Source organism: Macadamia integrifolia, chromosome 7 (genome assembly GCF_013358625.1).
Source record: "Macadamia integrifolia cultivar HAES 741 chromosome 7, SCU_Mint_v3, whole genome shotgun sequence".
NCBI lineage: Eukaryota > Viridiplantae > Streptophyta > Magnoliopsida > Proteales > Proteaceae > Macadamia > Macadamia integrifolia.
Window position 1 is genome coordinate 5,745,700 of NC_056563.1, and position 8,193 is coordinate 5,753,892.

General features: G+C 40.4%; 1 non-coding gene across 1 annotated transcript; it reads right to left on the reverse strand.

Annotated features, from left to right (window-relative positions):
* Positions 1 to 893: 893 nt before the first annotated feature.
* On the reverse strand, positions 894 to 1,000 carry LOC122085282. Its single transcript, XR_006142063.1, has one exon. It is a non-coding gene; the product is annotated as a small nucleolar RNA R71 (small nucleolar RNA).
* Positions 1,001 to 8,193: the final 7,193 nt, after the last annotated feature.

An 8,193-nucleotide genomic window follows, 5' to 3' on the forward strand; every position in this document is an offset into this window, starting at 1 on the left:
GAAGTATTTAAATTCCTAGATGTGTTGGTTAGGACGCTTTTTGATGCATGTGTTTTAGGGTAGTAGTTAGAAGTAGATCACTATAATTAATCAATACACTCTCGTGTTACTAAAAGAATCCTAAAATAAAGTGGCTTCTCTCCTTATGTTCGACCCGTTAGCTACACTGATTCGTATGCTTGCAGTTACTTTTAAAATTCAAACAAGTTTTTCGCACCATTGTCAGGGATACAGTTCCATGTTATTTTTCGCTTTCTTTTGATAAATCGGAGTATTTTGTTTGCTTTGTTTTGTTTTTGTTTTTCTTTTATTGAATTCTTGAGAATAACAACTTGCAATAATAGTTGTATCGGTGGAGGTCTCCAAGCCTTACAATATGATAAAGACAGGTTTCACCCTGTAGTAGTACCTTAGGAATTGACCTGAGCAACCCCAGATCCCTGCCGGTAAGCTCACAAAAAAAGATTTAATTTTTTTTTTCTTTTGTGTTTGTGGTTTGTCTTATTCTATTTGTGGGTAGTGTTCTGTTGTATGATGGCTGGGTGGGTACGTAATAATGTGAATAGGTTAGAAAGAAGAGATCCAACAAGTAGTGATCACAAGCCTAGGGCAATAATTTCGAGCTTAAATCTCAATACATCACTATATTGCCCCACTTCCAGGGCTAACCTCTGAGGATGTATACCTATTTCTAAGGGAATTTGAAGAGGTATGTGTACTAATTAAGATCCGACAACTTTTTGATGTTGTTGTTAAGCTTAGGTTCATCACTTTTGTAATAAAAAATCAAGCTAAGAAGTGGTTGTATGGGTTACCTACAAATTCCATAACCACATAAGAAAAATTCACAATTGTTTTTCTCAAAAAAAATTTCTCAACTCACAAGACCAATTAAGTTTAGAAGTGATATCCTTCAGTTTAGGTACAAGCCTAGTGAATCCTTTTCCAAACTTATGGAAAGATTCGAGGATTTACTCCAAGAATGCCCTCACCATGGCCTAGAATTATGGAATTTATCTCAAATAATTTATGAGGATATTGATTACCCAACTAGCAAATGATAGAGTCTATGTGCCCTAAGGGATTCACATCCTTTACAGATGAAGGAAAGGCATGGGAATTTTTACTTGACTTAGCTGATAAGACCCTTGAGCGGGAATCAACCCAAGAGAGTGAAAGAACAATAGGAGGGAAAGGATATTTTGTGGATAAGATATTAGCCAAGGAAGCCCACTTGAATAGCCTAATCAAAATGATTGAGGCTATTGTTCCTAGAGAGCCACAATCGGTCAATATGATTAAGATGTGCAATTGATGCCTGTCCCCTGGACATGTTATAGAAGAATATCCCAGCACTTTTGGGGGCACTTCCAATGAAAGTGTGAATGCCTTATATCAGAATAATCCATATAGTAACACTTACAATCCTGGATAGAGAAATCACCCAAATTTCTCCTGGAACCAGAGCAATCAAGTAGGGCCTTTCAATTTCCATAACCAAGGTCAATCTGGACCTCAAAGACCTCCCTTTGCACAATAGTATTTTGATCCAATTACTTTTCCTAGGTCAAAAGTAGGACCTCAGGCTCGTTTCCCTAGGCCCCCTCTCCTATCATCTTATCAGCAACCCCCTGGGTTTACCAACACTGGAGAGCCAAGTAGAATAAGTGATTTGGAAAAGAATATAGCCCTCCTCATGACAAGCCATCAAAATATTAAGAGAGAAATCACCCAAGTTGTCTGAATTATGTGTTAGAGGGAGAAGGGAACTTTGCCCAGCCAACCAGAGCCTAACCCTAGACATCATCAGCCTATTAGTTCACAAGCACCAACTAATGCACCACTGAATGTAGTACAAGGTCAGACCCAACAAGGGCCCTCCAACCAAAGTAATGTTGTTTATGCCCTTAGGAGTGGTAGAGAGTACCAACAGAGTATTCCTAAATCTTCTCCATCCATTACTCCTATTAACTCTCCTTCAGATGATGACACAAGTGTGCCTCTTGTTCCAAGTTCATCTGATGAACCTAAAGATTCTTCTGAAATTAAAGATGATTTGGTTGAGAAAACCAAACATGATTCTTCTGAAAAAGAGCAAATCCTTAATAGTCCTTATGTTCCCCCTGTCCCCTTTCCTAATCGCTTGGTAAACAAAAAGAAGACTTCTTCCATGGGTAAAATTTTACAAGTCTTCAAGAAGGTAGAAATGAACATCCCTCTTTTGGATGTCATATCCTAGATCCCCACTTGTGCAAAGGTCCTGAAAGATTTGTGTACTCACAAACGTATCATTAGTGTACGTAAAAAGGCGTTCTTAGCAGGTAACATTAGTTCCATAATTACTCAACCTATAGCTGCCAAGTATAAGGATCCAAGAAGCCCTACCATAGTTTGTGTTATAGGCAACACCTACATTGAGCATGCCTTACTTGACCTTGGCACAAGTGTGAATCTTTTGCCTTACCATGTGTATAAGCAACTAGGATTGGGAGAATTGAAAGCCACTGGACCACTCTTTAGTTGGTAGATAGGTCTATTAAGATTCCTAAAGGGATGATTGAGGATGTCTTACTTAAAGTGGAGGAATTCATTTTCCCTGTTGATTTTATTGTGTTAGATACTAAGCCCTTCTCAACCAAGGATGAGATCCCAATAATTCTTGGAAGACCATTTTTGGCTACTAGTAATGTATTAATCAATTGTTGAAATGGTTTCCTAAGGTTATCTTCTAGCAACCAAACTATTGAGTTTAATATGTTTATGATAGGCAAACAACCATATATGAAAGAAGAGGTCAATATGCTTGAGGATTTCTGGATTTTTCTTATGATTTACTTTCTAATTTTGATATTGATTTTGATTCAGAATTCCAAAAGTGTATGGATGATTTGGATGATGATAGTGAAAATTTATTTTCAAAGGTCTTGAGTATTCACACTCCTGTGGAGCCCTTAGAACCACATTCCAATCCCATCCCCAAACCTTCCATAATTGAACCTCCTAAGCTAGATCTTAAAGATTTACCATCTAATTTGAGGTATGCTTTCATAGGGCCTGACTAGACTCTTTCTGTAATAATTTCTTCAGATTTGACTTTTAGCCAGGAAGAGGAATTGCTTAAAGTGTTAAAAGACAATAAGGAAGCCCTAGATTGGACCATGATTGACATCAAGGGTATAAACCCTTCTATTTTGCAACATCATATACATCTTATGGAGGATTCCAAACCATCCACAGAACCTAAATAAGAGCTAATCCAATGATGATGGAAGCCATTAAGAAAGAGATCCTAAAGTGCTTGGATCATGGAATAATTTATCCTATTTCTAATAGCCAATGGGTAAGCCCAGTTCATGGAGTGCCCAAGAAGTCTGGTGTTACAATAGTTCCCAGTGCCAATAATGAACTGATTCCAACTCTTGTCCAATTAGGGTGGAGAGTGTATATAAACCACATGAAACTTAATGCAGCAACTTGGAAGGACCACTTCTCATTGTGATTCATTGACAAGATGTTAGAGAGGTTAGCTGGACATGAATACTATTGTTTTCTTGATGGATATTCTGACAATAATTAGATCCCAATTGCTTTAGAGGACCAACATAAGACCACTTTTACATGCCCATATGGAACATTTGCTTATAGGCGTATGCCCTTTGGGCTTTGCAATGCCCCTGCTACATTCCAACGATGCATGATGAGCATATTTTCTGACATGGATAAAAAATTCTTAGAAGTATTTATGAATGACTTTTCAATTCATAGGAATTCTTATTCTGAGTGTCTTCACCATCTTTCCCTAGTTTTGAAAAGGTGCATTTCTAAGAATTTAGTTTTGAATTGGGAGAAATGGCATTTTATGGTTAAATCTGGTATTATTTTAGGCCATGTAATATCCAAAGTGGGAATTAAGGTAGATAGAGCCAAAGTGGATTTAATTGATAATTTACCACCTCCTCAATCTGTTAAGGACATCCGGTCTTTTCTAAGGCATGCTGGCTATAGAAGGTTTATTAAAAACTTTAGTAAGTTAGCCCAATCTCTCACTTTACTACTTGCTAAAGATCAAATTTTTGAGTTTTCTAAAGAGTGCCTAGAATCCTTCAAGCAACTTAAGAAGGAGTTAACCAATGCACCCATTATTCAACCACCTGTTTGGACTGAACCTTTTGAACTGATGTGTGATGTTTCAGATTTTTTCATAGGAGCAGTTTTGGGTCAAAGGATTAATAAGTTACCCACTGTCATTTACTATGCTAGTAGGACCGTAATTGATGCACAACTCAACTATACAACCACTGAAAAAGAATTTTTAGATGTTGTGTTTGCACCAGAAAAGTTTTGGTCTTACTTAGTTGGGTCACATGTGGTGGTGTACACTAATCATTCCGCTCTTAGATACCTAGTTTAGAAAAAGGATGCCAAAGCCTGTCTCGTTAGGTGGGTTTTACTTTTGTAAGAGTTTGATTTGGAAATTAGGGATAAGATAGGCGTTGAAAACCTTGTTGTAGACCATTTATCCTGGCTTCCTAATTCCTTGACTGTCGATTCTTCAGTCAATGAGAACTTTCCAAATGAATAGTTATTTGCAGTGTCCAGCGAACCATGGTTTGCTGACATTATCAATTTCTTAGTTTCAGGTGTGACTCCAGATCACTGGTCCACCCAAGATAAGTATAGGTTTCATTCCCAAGTTAAGCACTTTTTCTAGGATGATCCTGATTTGTTTAAGATATATCCAGATCAGATTATCCGATGATGTGTTCCTGATCATGAGCAGCATTCCATTCTCTCTTTTTACCATGATCATGCATGTGGTGGACACTTTGGAACTAAGAAGACTACTACAAAGGTTCTCCAATGCGGATTTTATTGGCCCACTCTTTTTAGAAATGCTTTTAATTTTTGCAAGGCTTGTCCTACTTGCCAATCTTTTGGTCTTATCAATAAGAGGAAAATGATGCCCCTCAACCATGTTTTGGCAGTGGAGATCTTTGATGTGTGGGGCATCAATTTCATGGGACCATTCCCTAATTCCTTTGGGAATTTGTACATATTTTTTGCCATTGATTATGTTTCTAAATGGATAAAGGCCATACCTTGTAAATCTAATGACCACAAAGTGGTGGTCCAGTTTCTCAAAAAGAGAACATTTTTTCCCACTTTGGTACATCACGTGCTATAATTAGTGATAGAGGTACTCTTTTTTATAATCGGCCTTTTGAGGCCTTAATGAAAAAGTATGAGATCACCCATAAGTTGTCTACCCCTTATCACCCCCAAACTAGTAGCCAAGTGGAGGTGTCTAATAGTCAGATCAAACACTTCTTAGAGAAAACTATTAATCTCCATCGTAAGGATTGGTCCCTTAGGCTCATTAATGCTTTGTGGGCCCATCGGATTACATTTAAGATTGACCTTGGTCAGTCTCCCTACCATCTGGTGTATGGAAAAGTATGTCACTTACTAGTTGAGTTAGAGCATAAGGCCTTTTGGGCCATCAAGAAGTTTAACTTTGATTTGTCTAATGTGGGTATTCATCGTAGGCTCCAACTATCTGAGTTGGAGGAACTTATGAAAGATGCCTATGAAAGTTCTAGGATTTATAAGTAAAAGACCAAAGCTTTTCATGATAAGCACATTCTGCGTAAATCTTTTACAATTGGTGATAAGGTCTTATTGTACAACTCTCGATTGTATATTTTCCCTGATAACCTTAGATCCCAATGGGATGACTTGTTTATTATCCATAATGTATATCCCATGGTGCTGTGGAGATTCTGAATCCAGGAACAGGGGTAATTTCAAAGGTTAATGGTCAGTGTTTAAAATCATTCCTCGAGTTTCCTACTACTACTAGTGAAGAGGTCATGGATCTCCATAAATCTCTTTACACTGATGAATAACTTTTAGCCAAGTGTGAGGGTAGTGGCCAAAGATGCCTCCACCCTTTGTGAAAAAGGCTTGGCATCGATTTTGTCCTTTCTTCTCTCTCTTTCTCTTTCATATGAGCGGAGGGGTTCATGTCGTGTGTGCTTTGCTTGTGGGCCCCGCACCGCCTTATCGTCGCTCGGAGATACGTGGAGGCCTATTTCACAAGAGTGTGAAATTTATCATTCGAGATAGGGGTTTAATGATGGTCCAATACGGGGATCGGGATCATACAAATAGGGGTTTGGAATTGCCACCTAGGGTTATGAGCCTAGGACCCAGGGGTGGATCTGATTCTTGAGAAAAGGACCCGAAAGTTGGTCTGGTCTAGAGATTTAAGGTAAGTGTCAAGTTACAGAATTGGGAAGGTGTTAGGCACCCAATCTGTTCGGTTCAATTGGTCTTCCTACTAGATGCTTAAGAACGAACATTTTCATAATTATTACTATTCCACATGCATGGCTAAGTTATCACACATATATACATTAATTGAATTCAAACTACTATATACACTAAAACAGGGTCTATATAAAGTCTATATGATGATAATTGAATTGAGAAAATATACCTGAACTTAACCCCTGTTTTGGGTCAAAAGGGGTGGGCCCCTGATTAGTATAGGCTCGGACTGTCTTTCGAATTCTCCTGGCTCAGAGGAAGATGGTCTTGACCTCCAACTTCCTTCTTGAGAGATAGAGCTACGAACGGTTACTTTTGGATTTGGATTCGGATAGAGCTTTGGCTAGAGAAGGCTATTTCTGAGCTTAGGATGAGATAGCACACTCGCAGAGCTTCCGCTGGGGATAGGCTAGGGACGGCTAGGCTGAGGTGGCACTCCAGTAAAGGTTTCACTGGGGATAGGCTAGGGAAGGGCTAGGCTGAGGTGGCACTTGGCAGAGCTTCCACTGGGAATGGATATTTCTGGAAAGATTCTAGGGGCACTCGGACAGAGCTTCCGCTAAGAACTGCTATTTTTGGAAAGAAATTGATTAACCTAAAAATGGATTGAAGAGCTCCAAAGCTCCAAAGAACACTTTAAAGATCCAAATAGAGTTTCAGATCTTGACAAAGATCTCTCCGTAGACCCGAAGAACCTCAAAGGGGGGTTTCTACTTTGGGTAAAACTCAAGAACACTCAAAGGGGGGTTTGTACTTTGGGTAAAACTCAAGAACACTCAAAGGAGGGGGTTGAAAAACATACTACTTTTCGTAAAAAACTAGATTGGACTAAGAACTTGGATTGAAGATCTTCAAAGTCCCGAAGGACACTTCAAAGATCCGAACAAGATTTTGGATCTTGACGAAGATCGCTCCGAAGACCCAAAGAAAATCAAGAGAGGGAGGGGAGGAGAGTTTCACAATAAGGGAGTGAGGTGGGGTTTTGGTGTGTGAAATCCGAAGGAGGGGGTATCTATAGGTTTTTATGGCTAATGGGAAAGAGGGAACATCCTTATTCAACGGAAAAAAGAAGGGTTCTTGCTTAAAGTGGGGGGATAGGGCTTTTATACACTGGGTAAAAGAGGTTCTCGGACCAAAATGGGTGGGGGAAGGTTTTTTTCCAATGGGTAAAAAGTGGGTTCTTGGGAGAGAGAATCCTTAGTAAGGTCTTAAGTGGGTGAAGAGGGAATTTCTTCACCCACCAGGTCAGGGGAACACCAATTCCAGCCATGGGCGGTGGCGTGCGGGACTAGGCCAAAGTGCCCAAGGCATGGTCAGTGTAGGAGAGTAAGCAATGCAGGCGATGTCATGGGTGTGTGGTGCATGGTGCACGGGTAGTGGCATGTGGGTGTGCGGCACGTAGCGCGGCACCATGACATGGGCAGCAAATGGCAAAGGGGACTCAGGCATGGGCAGCAGGTAGGCATGCTAGCAGTAGCCAGCACTCGCATGTGTGCTAGCTGGCCTATTAGCTAGCGCGTGCATGCGTGCTGGCTGGCCTACTGGCTAGCATGCACACGTGTGTGGCCTAGCCTGCTGGCTAGTATCCAGGCAACAGGGCATGGGCACAGGCACGTTGTACCAGCCCAACCATACACTGCCCAACCTAGCCATGCACTGCCTAGCCTAACGGCTCGCACCACTTCCCAAGCCCCCGCGAGCACATGCCTATGCCCATGGGCTGCAGGCACGCGTGCAGGTTGGCCTGCTGGCTGGCGTGTGCATGATTATGGGTTTTTTCGATGATGATCACGAGAGATCCGATGGTCTGATTTTGATGTACCATATACCATCGGAATTGAATTTCTAAGTACTATCCATTTG